Source organism: Vicugna pacos, chromosome 5 (genome assembly GCF_048564905.1).
Source record: "Vicugna pacos chromosome 5, VicPac4, whole genome shotgun sequence".
Lineage (NCBI taxonomy): Eukaryota > Metazoa > Chordata > Mammalia > Artiodactyla > Camelidae > Vicugna > Vicugna pacos.
Window position 1 is genome coordinate 55135609 of NC_132991.1, and position 20559 is coordinate 55156167.

A 20559-nucleotide genomic window follows, 5' to 3' on the forward strand; every position below is an offset into this window, starting at 1 on the left:
AGTGGTAATAATTTTGCAATATATACGTGTATCAAATCAACACATTGTATTCTTAAATAAACACAATGTTATATATCAATTATATCATAAAAATAAAATAAAATCTTTTCAGATGTTACTGTTCTAATTGTTGATTTTACTGGCTCCGTATTTATTAGATATATGTGTAGGTTTGCTTATTTTGAGTCAAAAGGTCTTTCAATTTTTTGCTCCCATGCCTTCTTCCTTTCACTCAATCTTCATTTTTTAAATCATTTTGTCATTGTTACCACTCGAGATACAAAATGATGCCTTTGTAACAGTTAAGAATTACTCACCCCTTGTTAAGGGCATGGAGAAATAATCAGGGAGGCAGTGATATTAAGTGGCTTTATTTAATTTTTTTGTAATGAGGCTGGTTTTTACCCCTGCCTTCTGAGACCAACAACTTTGAATTTAAGAAATCTGTTAGAAGATAACAATAGTAGTAAAAGGTTAAAGACAATAAGTAAATAAGTAAACAAGCAAACAAACTCTTTAATGGTGAGAGACCCTCATCTATGTCCTAGCATGACCAGTAAACCTTGCTCAAATGTGCTGTCTAAAATAAATGTTTGTAGTTCTCATTTCCGTGAAGAAGCCTCACTTCTGTACAATAAGTGCCAGCTTCCTACACAGTATCTAGCTAGTTTATTGCATTAACTATTGTTTTAACATTTTATATTTCTTTCATGTTTGAAATCTACAGGTAAGTAATTACGGGGTTCAGACCCAGAGATGTATATTTAGTTACTTATCACTTTTCATACATGAGCCAATGTGGTGTGCACCACTTCTGGTAATTCCACTAAAAATGTTCCATAAATGATTCTTCATGCTTTTTCTACTTCCATGAGTGTGATATAGATGAGAACAAATCACCATGAAAGCAAGTTATAAATGATGGTGAGAAAAAAATGTAAGGAGCTTGGAAACTAAAATCAGAACTTGAGGAAAAATATGTGCTAATCCAAAGCAACTATTTCAATTTTTACCTAGGAGAAAAGTTTTATTATTACACATTTTAGGACTTTTTAATTAATAAAGACACTTAAAGGACAAATAATAAAGTGGTAGTTACTACAGAAAACCTGATTAAATTAGAGCTAAAAAGCTAAAACCAGAAAAAAATTTTTTCTCTAAGAACCAGAAAATTTTGATTGAATAAAGTGGTATATGCCAGTAGAGACTAGAATGGCAGTTGACCCTTAAACAATACAGGTGTGAAGTATACAGGGCCACTTATATGAGGACATTTTTCAATAGTAAATACTACAGAACTGCACAGTCCACAGTTGGTTAAATCTGAGGATTCAGAGGAACTGCAGTTATGTGGGGCCAACCATAAATTATACATGGATTAATCAACTTGTTGTTCAAGGGTCAGCTGTATTCTTAAATCTTACATGAGTAATTAGTATTAAAGGACAAAATATAATATTAGGTGCATATATGACCATCAGAACTCTTGTAGGATTAAATGTTGAGTTAATTTTTTAACAGATAAGTTTTGAATAACCAATTATGTAATTAGATAGATTAATATGAGTCTCAGGGCTTGAGAAATAAATGTTGGATCGATCAATACAATATAGATGGTCTTTACAACAATAAGTCTGGTATGATCAAATAGTCTATGGAGAAAATTCTCCACTATTAAATATTATAAAAATTAGAAGTGTAATATAAAAGCAAATATGAGAATAGAATGATTAAAGACCAAAGTAGAATCAACTAAGGGAGAATTCTCAACAAATCGCACATTCAATAAATAAGAATAGAATGGGAGACACTTGTGTATAAGAGTCCAGTGTTTTAAACACAGATATATGGTAAAAATTATACAGGTTAGATATCTAAGTAAGATTTCCCATTTTATTCCTAACTTCGATTTCAGATTCTTTTATATTTCTTGTATTCTAAGTGAGCAAAAAAACTTGAAAAAATATGGAGAGATGGAACATGATGAATGCCAACAATTAATTCCTCATGTATAGAGAATATCCAAATGGAAGCAGGGTCCTGACAATAGTTTAGCCATAAGCAGAGACATGCACTAGTTGCTAACTCTACAATTTTGTGAAATATTAAGCAAATGTTATATATTCATGTTTTCAAGGTTGTAGTAGGGAAAAATTTTCAAAAATCTTGTTTTGTTCAAACAGGAAGAAAATCAAGGAGATATATATATATATATAATATATACATACATTGTGTGCCACCATAAGTAAATGTGAAGGATAATGACTCTGTCAAATACATAATAAAACACAAAGGTATGCATCAGAAGTAAGGGACCAGGGAATTTATGATGTAAGCATTCTGGGACTATTCCAGTAGTCCAGGAAAAAAAATAGATTTTGCACACAAGCCAATGAGCAACTTGACTACCTTATATTTTACATCATTTTTTCTGATTATATGTCTTTGACAAGCCAAGCCAATTGCTGGGATCACTTTCATGGGAGAATTTGATGGTCCCAGAGATTGCTACTGAAATCTGTCCAGGACTCTAGTATTTGCCCAGAGTTAAATAAATGTGTACCAAAAATAAAATTCCAGCAATTCCACTCTCACATAAAAGAGAACTACAAGCTTCTGGATTCCTATCCATAAGAAAACCTTTTCCATAAGAGGGATTCAAAAATTGACACTGAATCTTAATAAATGGACTGTGACTTCAATTTGAGAGGGCTTAATTTGGCCAGAATTAGGCACATTATAGATTCTACACTTCAGTGTTGACTCTGATATTTTAACCAAGGTTTATCATCAACTCTACCCCATCTTTCACCATAGCCCTCCCAGTATATGATCAATGAAATCTCTCTCGAATGTGGCCATGTCTCTCCAAACACTGCCTACCCCACTTTCTCTCCATATCACCCACATATATTTTCCTGCCCTTGTAGAGAGCTCAGCTAAATCACTCCAAGGCGTTGATGCCTCAGCATCCATCTTGTTTGGTCAGCTGGCCTGCAGTGACTTTAAATTAGCTGCTCACGCATGCCCTAGATAGCAGCCTGCAGAGTCACAAATAAATGTAAGTTCCTGATATGACGTCCTCAACAGCCTGATGATTAGCAGTCTTCCCTGCCATTGGATGCATTTCCCTCATGAGCTCCTTAGATAAGACTCCCATCGGGCTTACCAAAATCCTGCTCTCTGGGTTTGAACTGACCAGTCTGGCCTCAGCCCAGGTACCCCCAAGCACTTGGCCCATAGAACCTAATAAAAGCATGTGCCCCAGGTCCTGTCTCTCTACGTCTGCACTCTGCATTGACCTCCCTGTGTGGCCCCTCAAGGTATGCCAGGTACTTCCTCCAGGACCCGTGAGTAATAAACTTCTCCATTTGAATTTCCTGTGGTCTGTTGTTGAATGGCTGCTCATCATGCAGCGCCCTGTGCTCCAGTTAACAGGTATTAAGTTGAGAAATTCATAACCTCCCTTCATCATTTTTCCCTTGGTTCATCTCACCCTGAACCAAAGCATAGCATCAACAGATTTCAAATCTCTCCCTACTCTAATCGCTCCTTCCCATTTTATCCTCTATACTTCAATGAAAGTTTTAACATCCTTAACCTCTTTTACTTACTCACACAGCCAACTCAGCCATTACAACCCCTCATTCCGTACACCCCAGCAACATACTGCTCATGAGGAGATCAGCTCTGAGTCTGTTGAGTGTGGAGGCTGAGGTGGTTCAGGAATCCTTGGCACTGACTACGTCCACAAGTCTTCCTATGCTTTCAGTCACGGAGATGTTGTTTGACAAGCCAGTAGAGGTACATATTTGTAGAGGAAGTCCAAGGAGAAATTTTTCTTATGGTATTTCAGTGGTACATAAATCACCCAGAGTCTAAAAGGGCATGGCAAGGCAAGACCTTAGCTTCCTTCCTGATTCTAGGAGCAAGTATAAACTGAGGCACAGTAACTCAGATGGAAAACAGGTCAGAGTCTCACAAAAGTACTGCACATCAGCCTCTGTTCCACATAACAGCCAATAGTCTGTGCGTTCTGTATCCTTGCCAAAATTAACCAGAAACTTCATAACTGGTGTGTGATGTGGGGAGGGCGAGGAGAGGGTGGGAGAGTCTCATAAATCTATGATGCTCAAATGCATTTTTATCCCTTTGTGATTTTATGTATTACTTCTCGTAGTTATAATTCCTCTCTGAAATTATTTTACAACTTCATGTCTAAGTGACCTTCCCTTCTATAAATATCCCTGATCAATTTCTCCACATAAATACCAACGCATACACATATATGTCACATATATGTCCATGTACAGATATATATACTTATTGTATTCCTCTGCCCCTCTGCAGATTCCTGTGTTCCTCACCCTAACCTCCCACTGTACCTGATAAGTGCTTATTTTATAGTATTGATGACAGAGTAATAATAAAGGATATCATCAGCACTAAATACTAAATAGTACAAGCACATAAGAAGAAAGTGCACAGTTAACAACTGCTAATAATTATAACAAAATAATCAGGACTGAAGATAAATTCACCCACAGTTATATAGAAAGAACGGAAAGAAATGAAAAATTTGGAGGTTCTGACCTGTCACAAAAGTAAGTGTGGATATAAATGACAGGAATCTATAAATACTGGTTTCTGGTATTTGAAACATTTGCTGTATGAAGTAAACAATTTTTTTTTCATTAAAAGTAATTCTCCTACCGAGTATGAGGTTACATTTAATTTCCCGAATTATTTTAGGCTTTTCAAAATTGACCACTCCCTTCACTTTTATTGTCCCTGAGCCAATTTTCGTAGATGCTTATTTATGATCATAATAATATTTTACTAGTGTTTAAGTTGCCTTAAGTAGCACAGATTTAAAATAGTGAGTACTGTGTGCTTTTTGATCTCCTTAAGATAATAATCAGTCTTTCTGAAAAACTATATTCTTCCCTTTGTCTGAAATATTTTCCTCTATGATAATCACGATACTTAAAAAAAAAATCCATACAAGGCAAGTATTTTAACTCTCCTACTGCCTTTTATACATTTAGTGATGCTTCATAATGATAAAATAAGTTTACATAATTATTAAAATGTGGGTTATTCATAAAACACTATATTGAGTATAATATATTTATGTATGTATATATACATATTTATATTTACGGATATCTAAATATATGTACATATATCTTTTTTTCTAGCAGAATTTCTCAGCTAAAATACACTTGTTTATACTCAAAAGGCTAACTCCAAGTTAGAGCCAGATACTGCATCCCTTGTAGTGTAACTGCTGCACGACCTGAGATATTACTCCCTTGACAGAATAATTTTAATTGTTGTCATTAATAACTTTCCTACCTATGCGGAGTTTCCAATCCCCTTGTCATATTCTATTTAGTAGTCTCTAAAGCCAAGTTTACTCATGTTCATATTTAGAAGGTAAATTTTGCAGGATGAACTAAAATATCTCACTTCAGAATATGTTCTTTCCTAGAAACATGCATGTTTTAATGACCTGTGGTGTTCTTGGCTGGCACCCCTGCAGGTTTTGTTGACAGCAGAGAAATCAGTGTTGCTCTGGAGTCATCCTAGTTATCTTTTATACTTGGGAAATATGGCATTTTGCACTAATTTTATTCTTGATATGGAAAATGGTGTCTGTTAATGCCCAGAATAGAACAGTGGTATTTTGGTATTTTGTTAGTGAAGGGCATTTCTTTTTTGCATTTCCTTATTTAGAATAAAATCTTGCAGGCAACTATATTTGAAGACTTTACTACAATATACAATCTAGCTCAGCCCATATGTATGTGTATATACATACACATATACACATATATACATACCCATAAATATTTCTACTCATGAATTTTGAATATTTCTTGTAATAGGGAGCTTGCCAACTCAAGAAAAGGTATATTTGTTAACTTGAGGGGTTTTTTGCACAAAAAAGCAGTTTCTTTGGACATCTTACCAAATAAACAAGAAGTCATATTTATTGAATATTCAAGAATGCATCAGATTAATTACAGTAAAAGATTTAAATGACTTTAGTCTTCTTGCAGGTATATTTCTTTTCTTGTTTTATTTGAGACAATAAAAAATAAATATCTGACCAGTTTGAACTCTGAAAAAATCTGGAATGATTGTTAGACATAATTTTTTAAAATAAAATAAGACACAATTCATTAAACAAAGAAGTCTTGAAGGCACATCTAGTCCAATTGTTCCAGGGAGTACGTATATTGAAGGACTGTCATATTTTCTAACTTCTTAGTAAAACTTCCTATCTTTTGCTCCATATTTATCTTTCTTATAACTTTTTTCATGTGCTTTAAACTCTCCTTTCGATTTCTCTATATCTCTCTCCTCACTTTTACTTCTTTTCTATAACGTATTGTCATCATAATTGTTTTTTTCTCTCCTATGTGAGCTGGGTTGTTTTTCCCCTCATACTACTCTCTGTCTCTGCCTCTCCCCATCTCTCCCTTGCTCTCTTTCTTTCATTTTCTCTTTATAGATAGACAGATGATAGATATTGATATATAGTATATGGATATATATCCTTTATATATATAATATATATTATGTATATTCGTTCCTTGAAATTCAGTATAAATTAAGATGCATTTAATAGCAGAAACCTAATCAAATGTATTTAGACACTAAGAGAAAGACATGAACTGTTATGAAAATTATACACAAAGGTGATCTTGACAATTTTGAGAGTTCCTAAAAGATATTAATGTGGAAGTATTTCTATCTCTGCTCTGCTTTCTATGATTTTTGACTTTATTTTAATGCTGCCTCAGTTAAGAGGCATATTCCTCTTTCACATTCAAAGGATAAGTGATAATATTTCTGGTATCTTCTGTGCAAATAGAGGGATTCTGTCACTCTCATTGACCTGAGTTAGGTCACTTGCCCATAACAGAAATGATTATTAGGGCCAAAGAGTTGAAGAACTGATTTTCTCCTCTCAGATGGGACTACCAGTGAGCTCCAAGTGAGCTCAGCACAACCCCCACCCTGCACTGCAACACATACTCTGAATTCTACCCTGGAAAAGGACTGACTTTCTCAAACGGAAATCAATGGCATTTTGGTGGCAATAAATGCTAGGGAAGGACTCAACAGATGCCCATATTTTATGGTTTTTTTCTTAATTCAGACCTTTTCTTCCAATATACTATTTCTTTTCATTCCCAAACTTCCAACTTGGTTTTTCAACTTTGATGAGAATCCTGGCTTGTTTTACTCTCAAACGCTTGTTTTCATGTTTCTTCTACCTCATATTCTCAGCTATTCTAAACCTTACAATGTTTTCCATGAAATCATAGAGGGGAAAATTCCAAGGTGCTACACTTAATATCAGTTTGGTCTTCCCCAACTATATAAACTTAAATACACCTAATAATAAGGGAATAAGCCACACAACTATAAGTTAATTTGTCTTCACAGGTGAGCTTTCTGAAGACTGCTTCTCTGAAAAGAATATGGGAAAATATGGGAGTAATTTTTCATACTTAAAAACAAATACAAAAGAGAAACTTATTCTATCAAAGTAGTTTCAGAAAGCCTCAACTTCAGACATGCAATTTTTTAAGGGGATAATTGAAGTGATTTTTGAAGGAAAAATAAAAGAAAGAATGGAGAAATTGGGTTTAAACTGCTGGAGTTGTCTCTACTTACTTCTAGGGAATATGTTCTCTGAGAACTCTTTCAGTGAAATAACCTTTTAAACTCTAAAACAACTATTTCTAACATTTACACATTATATATAGAATTATAAGATTCTATAAATACATCAACATTTTTATATGGATATGTTACTTTCCATATCCTTATTCAATATGGCAGATCTTATTAATTTTTCATGTTCAACATTAATGTAACAGTGTTTAGTTTTTATGTATGTATTTTATCCCTCAAAACATTTGAACTATATATGTAAAATGCTGTTAATTAAGATAAATTACTCATTGTTTCTCATTTATATGTCATTTACTACACAAATGTTATGTTCAACTATTTCTTCAAGTAAAAATGAATGTTAATGTGCTCAGCTATTCTGGTACTTAGTTGAAAATTTTCATCCTTAATTCTCATCCATAAATCATGGAATAATCGACTTTTAGATATGAGTCTTTTGGTTTAAAGGGCTAATCTAGTTCCAGACAGGATTGTTGTGAAAAGTTAATAGTTTATATTTACAAAACTATATCCTGATAAAAGTCATAACCTTAGAAAAAAGCAAAACTCTCAGAAGCTTCCATAAAAGAGGACAAATTATCTCTTAAACTACAATAGCTTCTCAGTTCCAGTATCTTCACTTCTGGAATTTAGAAGACAGTGGAGGGGGTGGGGGAGCATAGCTCAGTGGTAGAGTGCATGCTTAGCATGCATGAAGTCTTGGGTTCAATCCTCAGTACTTCCTTAAACAATAAGAAATGCTGACAGAGTCCTGTACTCCTCTTAGTAAATGACATCATCATCCAAATAGTTTAAGTCCCAAGTGTAGGAATTATTGTTAATTTTTCTTTTTCCTCATGACCCATATCTAGACTACTTGTTCATTTAACAAACATTTATAACCTGATATATTTTCACTCTTACGGAATTTACACATTTTGGCTATGTGCAAATTTCAGTGATGCTACACCAAAATTACAATTCACCCCCTTATAAAGAGCTACCATTCCACTACAGCCACAATTTTCTTTTGTTAGGATAACTATGAGAGACTACTAAATGCTTTTCCTTTTCATTCTTACTCATCTATAAATGTCTTCATACCACCTCTGGATTGTGACAGTCGACTGTTCAAAGTACTTTAATAACTTTCCATTTTACTTAAAATCCAAACTTCTTACTTTGCTCTTCAATGCCCTTTGTGGTCTCAGCCCATACATTTCCAAACACATTTCCTATCTACCATTTTCAACTTTAGTCACTGACCTGGAAATCTCATAAGTCTTTGTGTTTCTAGAACAATGTGAGTTTTTTTTTTTTCTTTCTGCCTTGGAGCCTTTGCACTGGCACTTCCCTCTGCAAAGGAAGCCTTGCTATGGCTGTTCCTTCCTCTGTTTCAGTTCTAAGCTCAAGCATCACTAATTCAATGAAACTTTCCTTGACCAATTATCAAGTCTTCCAGACTCTCATATTTACTTTTTTAAAGCATGTAGCATTAAACGTAATTTTTAATTATATTTTCATTCATTAAATATCCCTCCATCCCCATCTCCTACTATGTACACTAAAATATAAGTCCCACAAGATCAGAAACTTCCTTTTCTTATACCCTGATTTATAGCTGAAACAGAAAAGTGACAGAATTACTGGAAGAAGAAACATGATTTTCATGTTTGGAATGGATATTAAATTGACTTTATTTATAAGTTGAGAGTCACAAGAATAATTTCAAGAGTACCTTGAACTGTACTATTTTCTTTTCAATCTGAATTGAAACAGAGAAGGATTCCAAAAAAAAAAAAACTAACCTCATAAATTTCATAGTAGTAGGTAGCTTTTAACCACATGAGACTCGTTAGCTGATATCCTTTTTCACCTAATGGCTCTTTGTCTCTGAACTTTCTTGTAATTTTGTCTCTCTTGAGGTCACTAGAAGACTTCATGCTAGGATATTAAGCTAATCCCAACCAAAACCCCACAATTTCATGTGGAAATATCGAACGGAGTAATAAAATACTGCGGTAGAAAGAAACAAGCTTGAACTCACTGTTAGATGATCTTATTTATTCTGGCCTGGTGAAGCATCTGTTGTTTTTGTTGCTGCTGTTGCTGTTGTTTTCAATGAGCTAAAGATAAAAAGAATGTTAAAATTACTTACATATCAAAGTTGATTTTTACTCTCAACTCAATTTATTGGTCATTCATTAAAGACGATTTAACTGAAGAAAGGTACCTAGTAAATCGTGTCTGAGTCTAAGATGGTAAATTTTATGACAGTGTTCCTAATATATAAAACACTACAACTCTATGTTTCACAAATGCTAGAAAGAAAGAGAATCAACTTTAAATTAGTGAATAGGTGAAATGAGAAAAGATATCTAACACCAGAGAGGTTCAAAAAGGCGAGCATGCAATAAGAATGAATTATTTTGTGAAGCTCTGCTGCTAAATAAGTATTACATCACTTTTTGTCTCTCACTAATTATAATGGGCAAATTTATTGAGTAAACAATTCAAATTATAATCAATTTTGTATAACTATAAAAATCATCCCTTAAATATATAAACATATGTAGGATATTCAAAAGTAGAAATCCATAATTTTGCTCTCTTTTAATTCCACCAATGCCATTTATTTTAGAACAAAGTATAGCCAGGATAGACTCTGATTTACATTAAAATATTAAACCCCGTTGTGAAATGAAATTCAAATATAACACACTTATAATTACATTTGTGTGTGTGTGCATGGGTGAGTGTGCAAGTATATGATTCCTTGTCTATAGTATAAAAAATAAGTCATTTAAAACAATACTACATTAGTAGAAACAAAGAAATAAATTTTGCTCCTCATAAAAAATTAATGAATGTGATAGTTCAAATGCAGACTGATAAAAGTGCACTGTATTTGTAATTCAGTTTCTGTTGCAAGGTTTCTGATTAACAGTTTTTAGTAATGACCCCCAATAACAGAAACAAAAAGTACTACCCTCCTTTTTTAATATGCTAGTTTTATTCTTAGAAATTTTAATAAATATTACAATCTTACAAAAATAGTTTGTGTTCATTTGGAAGATGAAATGATCAAGTATTTCACCTATGTGACTGACAGCAGAATACACTCAGGACCAATTTTCACTTTTTCAGACTGTCCTGCTGTATGTATGTAGGATGTCTGACATATTTGACCCTTTGCCAAAAAGTACCCCAATCCTTATAATGACAACCAAACAACCAATAAGGGTACCACTGACCTGGAACAGGGGTTGGAAAACTATGGCCCGCTGTGCCAAATGTGACCTATGGCCCCTTTTGTATGGCCCATGAGCTAACAATGGTTTTACATTTGTAAAGAGATTAAAGAAAACAAACAAGATGAAGAAGATATGCATCGGAGATACCATCTGTCCCTTACAGAAAATGATGCTTATCAATCCCTGTACTTGTTCCATTGTGATACATATTCTGTCTGCCTTGTTCGTTGCTATAATAGGACTAGAAATGCTTCCAAAACATGGAAGGGACACAATTAATATTTGTGTAAAGGCAGGGGAGGAGAAACTGTGATTAGTGTAAGAAGACTATAAAAAATTAAACAGTGAAAGGAATTTAGTAATCATACTAAAGATGGTAAAGAGGATCAAAATGGTTAAATTAATTCATCAAAGAACTCAGTTAGGACTGAAAAGCCAACCTATTTTATCTATGACTTCCAGTATGTCATTTATGCATTTATGTATATGTATGTGTATACAAAATAATACAACTTTATATGCTACAGTACACAAAATGTTATGTCCTGTTTTTTTTTTCCTTGCATTTTTGGTAAGGATTTTCCTATATCATTAAGTTATTAGACACATGTTTTTTAATATGCACTTCTACATAGTACAATGATTTGCATCCTGCTTTTTCTTCTATTTTTATTTTCTTATTATAAAATAATATCACAATATTAATTGGAATATGATTCTACTAGTATTTTTGTATCTATATCTATACTTACATATAGTTAACAAACCAAGATACAAGACACATCAAAGTGAACTGAGGAAGAAGTATAAGGTAAAATAAAATCTGGACTTAAATAATAAAACTTATGGTATTGAGTAACACGAAATTAAAACCACTGTAGAAAGAACCATTGCCAGATAAAAATTATTAATTCATTTTCCCTTGGTGAAGCTCTGCAAGAGTTTCATTATGTTGATTAATGGATGGTTACAAATGGTTGAGGATGGTTCACTGAATTACATACAAATTGGTGACACTTGGTGAGGTTCGCCATATCTTACATCTTAGTAAGGCTGTTAGTTACACAGAAGCGGCACAAAAGATGTCTACTTCTAAACACAAATTTTCCAGACTAGGTATTACATTATTATTTAATCAATATATTTTCTCTCTTTATTTTGTTGCATATGTAAGACTGCCTATATAATTAAGCACACCTTCACGTCATTCTGTTTCCCATTTGCCTATGTGATACTTTGAGGGGTAATATAAGTAAAACTTATGTCAGCGATTGGAAAGTGGATTCACATTGAAATACTCATTTATTTAAAACTGGTAAATTCTTTACAATTAGAAATACAACTAAAATATCCCTACTACCCTTGCCTTTATTGCGCCCGCTTCAGCAGCATATACGCTAAAATAATCTTGCCTTTATTGAACTTATTGTATCCTCTTATAATTAGTATTTTTATCTAAAAGATATACACTAGTCAATAAATATTAAAAATGTATTTAAAGGCAACGTGCAAGAAGTATATATTGTGTGTGCATGTGTATGTTTATTTTTCTGTGTCTGTGCATATGTATTTGGCATCTGTGGATCTGGTGTGCCTTTTGCTTAGGACAAATGTACCTTAAATAAACCTTCAACTATAACTTGCTTGTTCCTACCTTATTGAATTCCAGCATGACGATTTACATAAATTCAGCATAGTTATTTTGTATGCAGCTTTCAGTAACTCCCACATATTCTGCACACTGTACAGAGTATAGTGAGTTTATTAGGTGGGTTTATAATACATTCATTCTCTAGAAGAGGGGAATGCTTGACTCTCTAGAATTATGAATTTATTTGGACACTACTATTGATTATATCAAAGCAAAAGTGTTTTTGAAATTATTTCTTCTCAGAGAATGGCAAACCAACCATTTAATTCTTTCAAAAAATGGAGTAAAATTCTTTGGTGTCCTAACAAACAAATATAGTATTGATTATGCCTTCTACTCAAAAATGGTTAATCTTTAATGGTGTTTCATTCAGGAATAATCTTTATCAAAGACTGTTCAAAGCAAAGTTTCCTAAAGTCTTGTTCTTTCAGAATATTGTCATACATCATTTTTTATTTTAACTTTTCTGAGAAATGTTGCATATCCAATTTCATTCTCATAAGACTACACTATTATAATGTAAGCCCCTACAAAATACAATTAAATTCTTTTCCTTACAGTGAAGTGCATTGACTTGATCTGCATTTAAGCAAAATATAAACCATTAGGACCAAAAAACTTCTTTATTATTTTGATGCCAAAGCTTTCTCAATCCAGCCCAAATTTTTGTAACATTTCATGAAAATTAATCTCTGTTGTATTATTTAATATTAATAAGAGTAACATAACATTATAACAATATAATTACTACTTATTAACAAAGTAACATTAAGAATAAGAGTAGTTTTAACAGGGTAATTTCAATAACATTATTACCAATGTTAAATAATTAATTAAAAAAGAAAAAGTTTTTATATATATTATTGACATTTAATGGTGGCTCAGAAATAACAATGTTCTGTGTACTTATTCTTAAGAATGTTGGAGAAACTTGCACAATATTAAAAATAAAAATGTTCAACTATCACTAAGTACATTTTTATAACTAAATTAATATTAGCATGTAGAAATAACAAAAAAAAACTGTTATTAGATATTCCACAGAAGTTAGCAAAGGCTTCAATATATTTGAGAGAGTAGAATTTTCTCACTATTTTAGTATTTAATTCTATTACCTTTGTCATTTTCTGAATTATTGTGAGTAAAATCAAGAACTCAGTACTCATCTCAAGCAATTCTGGACCATTATGTAAAGACATTTCTCTCTCATATAGCAAAATTACTTGGATCAGTCACCATTGCAATTGATTTTAGTCATATTTTAATGAAAAGTGAACTCAAATCCTCCTTGTCAATAATGTTATTTTAAACAAATAAAATAGTTTAAAATAAACATTAAACATTTGTATGATTAAAAGAGTGAACAATTTTTATATTTCAGTCATTTTTTTCATACTTAGATTTCTATTCAGGAAAAATAAATACTTAGAGTAGCTTAGAGTGACCCACATAACTGACATTTATTTTTTGTTTCTTTTCTGGGTTTTATTTTGAATGTGATCTGTCAGTTGGTTCACATTCTGTCACCGGATTGATTTAACCCCATTTCAAACAACAGAAAGTGCTGACTATGCTCTCTAGAAGTTAGGAATGGGGAACAGGGTAAAGGAGAGAAAGGAAAAAATTCTTTTTGATTTACCCACTCATATTTTAGATTTACAGTTTTATTAATTTAATTTCTACATTGTTATTTATTTTCAATGAGTGTTTTTTTTTGTTATCAATTCAGGCATCCCTTAACTTCTCTCTCTGGGAAACAAATTCATTCCATTATCTCTTTGGACAGCAAAGAGAAAAAAAGTCTGCTTTTTTTCCTCTTCCTTTGACATAAAGAATCCTTAAGATTTTTCACTAAAATATATGACCTTGACTCACAAATATCTAAATTATTTAATACCTCATTTATTTATTAATATATCAAATAATTGTTCACATTTCTATATTTAGAAACATTATTTTATTATGAATATCAGAGGTTAGGAATGTGTTTGCAATTTATAAATGAAATCTAAATTTCCTTAAGAAAGAAAAATTTTAAGTGTTAGTCTAAAGACAATACAATAGAGGAATCAGCAACCATGAAGATTTAAATTCATAATATTGGGGATAACCACAGCAAACAAGGAGCCAACAAAATGAAAAAGGGTGATGAGCCCTAAATACCTGATTGAAAATTCCTAACAAAATAAATACATCATTCATAACAACATTGTGAAATGAAACTTATTTCAAGACATGCAAATATCTCTCTCTCTCTCTCTCTCTCTCTCTACTATATATCTTGTAGCAGCATGACTCTTTTACAAGCATGCCTCGGCACAGGATTATTCATAGTACAGAGCCACTAAAATGAGTATTTTTCTTGAAAACATACACAGGAAAAACTGCATAGAGAATACTGTTGAAGAGATTAAACTCTATCATAAGAAGAGCCATGTGAAAAAAAATTGCTGGGGCTAGGTGTCATTTAATATTGCTAAAAGAGGATATTGATAACTAAAATAGAAAAAAATGTGTTGAATAAAAAGCAAAATATTCTACTAATGTACGTCTGATAATCATATAAATACATATTTAAGTATTTAAATGTGTTCTATATTTTCAGATATATTTAAATATATACTATTTAGTATATTTTTAAAATTCTCTCTGATATCTTTGTCAAAATGAACTGCTGTTTCCTATGGAGCAATTTTAACTTAAAATTAGTTTTTAACTAAATAATAAGTGGAATCATGGGAGAAGAGGATGATAAAGCCAGTTGTTTTGTCTTATGATTCTTCCAAAGAATATGATCTGATATTTCCTTGACCTTCTGCAGAACAATTTTGTCAAGCATTGAAAATACTGAAATAATTAATTAACATGTGTCTGATGGTTAGCAACTGAAATAAACCCTTAAATTATTAGAATGCATATTTAGATGGTAAAATAATTCATCTGACAACCATTTGACTTCCAAAGGGCATTATTTTAAAGAAGCATATAATTCATTCGATTACTGCCAGTCACACTTAGAGGAATAGGGCTCTACCATGAAGAACTGCCAAACTGTTTAAAATAACATGCACCCTAAGAAAAGGAGCAATCTTACCAAACAGAATAGAAAACAAGTAAGTTGAGCAAATCATTGAGTGGTTCTAATCAAAACTGAACAACGAAAAACCAATATAACAAATCACCTTTCCCACACTCTCCCCTGACCCAGATACTAACCAGCATACAGACCTAATCACCTTCTCCCACAGATTGCCCATGACAAATCCATCCTTTCTCCTTTCCTTTGTCAACTAACAAAACAAACCAACAACGACAGCAAAGAAGACATTGCAAATAACCTAAGACTGGCAGTGCAATTTCACCATACTTATGTTTTATAAAACTGTTTTCATAATGTTTAAGCCTGAAAAAGCCAATCAAGATGTACCCTGTTTCCCTTTCGGCTATAAGTTAACCATGCTCTGAGGCAGGAGTAAAGGGGAGAAGTACCGTGCCTGGACAATGCTACATTTGTCACTGACAGAGGTGGGATTCCTGAGACAGACTAACAGACTCCACAGAACAGCTGAAACCTGCTTCTTTCATGGCATGAATTTTCAGCCACATTTTGAAGGAAAGAGAAGAAATATTTTCAGGTAAGAGATGACTAACATGAGCCAGGGCGAAGTGTGGGTACATACTGTTAACCAAACATGCCATGTATTTTCACATTTCCATATTTTTGTGTATGATGCCACCTCTGCTGAAATTGAACTTTCTTATTTACCTGAGGAAAAAAGTTCATTCTCCATGAATCAAGTTATACATGTAGTGAAATAATACTGTGACACACTAGCCCTGGTGCTTCTCTCCCTGCACACCTGCAAATACTGCCCTTCAGCCAGGTAGATATGCGTTGTCCATAGACTCAAGAAGTTGACACAGCGGAACCAAAGTCAAATACTGTAGTGCAGGCCTTGTAATAAGCAATATATTTGAAGACAAAATTTTCAGCCTGTTTTTCCCCTTCCACAAAGGACACACTAACATTTAAGTGGAAGAGACGATTAGAGAGGGGGCCGCAAAGTGAGATACTGGTTCAAGTGTGGTACCCTATTCATCTAACATCACTAGGGCTGGCATGAGGAAGGGCAGGAGATGAAACATGCAGAAAATCTAGAGGATCTGTGAGTAGATACCACTTGTGCTTTGTGTCCTATCTGGAACTCTGGCTGTTAAGAGCTTCACAGACTTTCAACTCCCAGCATGAACAGGGCAAAGATCAAAAAGAGGCTGCACTGAAAGGTAAGCCAGCATTACTGTTTTCTGCAAACCCAAAGGATGAACAGGAGTAGGTGAGAGAACTCTTATCTATAAGAAAGAACAAGAAGACTTTTTCTAGTCTAAATAATAGGACATGCTAGCAGATGTAACACGGGCACACAGGGAACACAGGTATCTTAGCAGATGACCTCCTTGGGGGAGAATGGTTACCACAGATTATATGAAATCATATAAACCCTACTGAATGCCATACAATGGCTTTTGGTGGGGTTTTCACTTATTCAACACATTTTGCCCACTTAAGCCATGAAACTATTAAGTATCTCCAACATAAGTGCAAATCAACAAACCACAGGGCAAAAAATTTAAATTAATCCATGAAGTACTGAAGTAAATTAGTTTATTCTAAAATTATCAAGTTAAAATATCCACTACTGGGAAGACTGGATAGTATATGGTGGTATATGGGAAAGGACTTACATAAGTGATCTAAGAAATGTTTCCACTTGCCTGATACACGGCACATTATATCATACTCATGACCCAAGTCATTTCAAAATGAAGCCTTCTGTGTTCCTCTTCCTTGTCAAATCAATTGTTCTTTCTGCTTCACTATAGTACTTTGTCCACAGCTATTTTACAGCAGCCAATGAAGACTTCTGTATATCAGAATCATTTAATGTATATGTTAGTCTCCTGGTACAAGAGTAAATTTCCAGGTGTATCGAAAATGCCTCAAATACAGATCTCTCAGCTCCTAACAGAGGGCTTGGCATCTAGCAGATGCACCATAAATGTGAATTTAATTGGATTTAACCTATGAACTGAACTAAAACTGTGGAAGAGGGGGTCCTAAATGCAGTGAATAGCAAACATATTTGTGAAGATTAAGTGTTGGAACTGATTTTGCAATAAAAAGCACGAAAGACATTTATATCAGGTGAAAATAAGAAGCTTCATGAAAGAGAAACTGAAGCACAGAAAAAAGAGTATCAGACTACAAATGAAAATAATTGCTTCCTGGGTCTGTCTGTTAGAAAAACAACTCTATGATCATGAACAAACGAAAAATGTTTTATTCTTCAAAATGGTCATAATATTTGTCTTGTAAATCTTACAGAACTTCTGATGTAAACATTAATATTTATGAACATATTTTCTATAATATAAAGAAGATTACAATGTAAAGTGCTATTATTATTGCATTTATTAACATAATATATAATCATGAATAGCTATAATGATATTTCATTGGAAAATATATTCACTCAATAAGCATTATATGCAAAGCACCATTCTAGGTGATGAACATTTAAGAAGGGAAGAAACAAATATCTTTTCCCTCATGACTTTTAATTTAGTAAATTATATCATACGGTATTCTTGCCAGTTTTTGAACAGATAAAAAATTTAAACTTTAGCTCTACAACAGTTTAATTTTATGCATCTATTGAGGGATATTCCTTAGAGATACTGCTGTAATAATGAATGACCAGAAAGGAGATTCAACATTAATTATTTTGAAAATCTTGAAAAGACTTCTCTGTAGGCTAACTCACCTTAAAGTTTCTCAATTCTGAGTTATTAAACATTCTTTTTGATCATTCTCTAAATGATTATTCATATCCTTTAAGAAAGAATCAATACTAACCGAGGCAAACATTGTGTTCACAGTGCTATTTGATCATGCATATGTGGCATGCAGAAGAATATGTATATTGAATATACAGAAGAATTCATACTTACAGAAAAATGAAGAGTGGTGAAATCAGGTCATAGTAAAGAAAAAAATTAAAAAGTAAAATAGCTAATGAACACTGAAGTGAAATACAACTGAAAGACAATTTAAGATAGCCGAATATTGTAAGACAATCACCAATAAAGTGAATCACTTGTTGAATGAGCACTAAGAAATAATTTTCAACATTTATAGTGAAAATTATACCAAAAATTCTGAAGATCTTCATATGCAGATGGAACTCAATATTTGATCAATAAATAAAGTCAGTTTGTATGACATTATTCAAGGATTGTACTTAAAGGAGATGGTGTATAAACAACAAAAAATAAAACAGTAAGTTGACCCACTCATTCATCCCCCAAACAAATGGCAGGCATCACACTAGCCTCTTATCATAAAAAGAGAAAACATAGGCTTTTTGGTTTCAAGGACACACAGGTTGATTTCAATAACTGTGGTAGAAATAAGTATTTTGTGCTCTGCAGATATCTGCAAAGTGGTTTTATCTTCCCATCTGTATTATTAAGAAGAAAATGTCCAAAGAAAAATTAACCTCTGTTGCCAAGTAGATGAGGTTTTTTATATCAGCAGTCACTTCATTTTCCTATATTTTGATAAATCCCAGACAAATCAATGGAGCCTCTCCAATAGTATTTAAAATTGCTCTTAGAAAAACTAAGTTCATTTCAACCACTGTTCAAACACCAAGATAATTAAATTGACTGTCCTGCTCTCTCTTCCCTTCCTTGGAAGTAAGAAATAGAATAGGGTAGAGGGAAGGAAGGTCTAAATTCTACTTTACATTCTGAAAAAGCATCTCTAAAAATGGATGTCTTTTCAGAGTATAGATAACAAGAACTGGGGTCACTGGCACATTGGAAATTAAGAATAAAGATGAGTCTTTATATCTCTAATTTTTCTGTATATGCACTTGGACTTGGTAGGTGCCCTTGAATTACACCATTTCTAACATATGAAATTGGCCAAAAAATTGGTAGTCTGAATCTGGAAAGCAGAGTTTAGAGTATATAGCAAGATGGCTAAAATACACATTCCCTTTGACCCATCAATTCCAAATGAAAGAGTTGAGTCTATAGAAATAGTAAGAAAGGTGCAAGCCAAAAAAGTACAAGAATGTTTATCACAGTATTATTTATCACAATGAAAAGTTGGAAACTTTCTAAAAGATTTCTAAAATCAAATAAATTATGGTATATCATAAGATGAGTAGCAATAAATCTTGATATAAATAATATTTAGAGGATAGGAAATTCCTCACTGTGACACATTAAATAGAAATAAACACTTATTGTAAAGCACCATCATCACAATTTTGAAAATATTTTTATAGGAGAACAGCATGTGCACTTCATGCTATATTTGAACCCCAGATGTGATAAATTTGGATGTCAGATTTTTTAATAAGCTTTTCCTCAACTTTTAGAAATTGAAATGTTTCACATAAAAGTCTGACAGACATACATATCTTAGAAATCATAATATTTCTTAAAAATAATATGATCATGGGACATGACTACAAGGTGTCCACATATATCTACTTCTTACAGCAATTTTAATTTGCTTCTAAATGAAAAACTGTTCAAAATTCTATTAGTTTTACTTTTAAAAACTTAAAGATGTGTTTAATCTCAAGATACATAATCAATCTCCATAGGTAGGGGAAAATATCATTTGAAAAATGAAAATACGTTTATGTAAATAATAATAATTTGCCAGTAAATACATACGGTTTATACATAAAATTCAATGTAACAAAGATTTATGTTCTCCAAAAGAAGAGAGGAGGGTGGCTGCCCTAGGGGAGGTCTGCCAGGGAGTGATGCTTCGGAAGGGCATTCTTCTTCTTCCTATAGCATTTTCTTTAGAAACATTTCAAAGCTTTGGTGATTCACCATTATCTTTTATTAAAATTATAATTTAAAAAGTTATGGCACAGA

At 32.8% G+C, this 20559-nt stretch overlaps 1 long non-coding RNA gene across 9 annotated transcripts in view; it reads right to left on the reverse strand.

The window, feature by feature from the left end:
- Positions 1–20559, reverse strand: part of LOC116280595 (uncharacterized) — a 559775-nt gene that overhangs the window by 396279 nt on the left and 142937 nt on the right. For all 9 annotated transcript variants that reach the window (XR_012072737.1, XR_012072734.1, XR_012072735.1 and 6 more), the window contains one exon: positions 9740–9818. This is a non-coding gene — a long non-coding RNA (uncharacterized lncRNA). The remainder of the gene's footprint in view (positions 1–9739; positions 9819–20559) is intronic.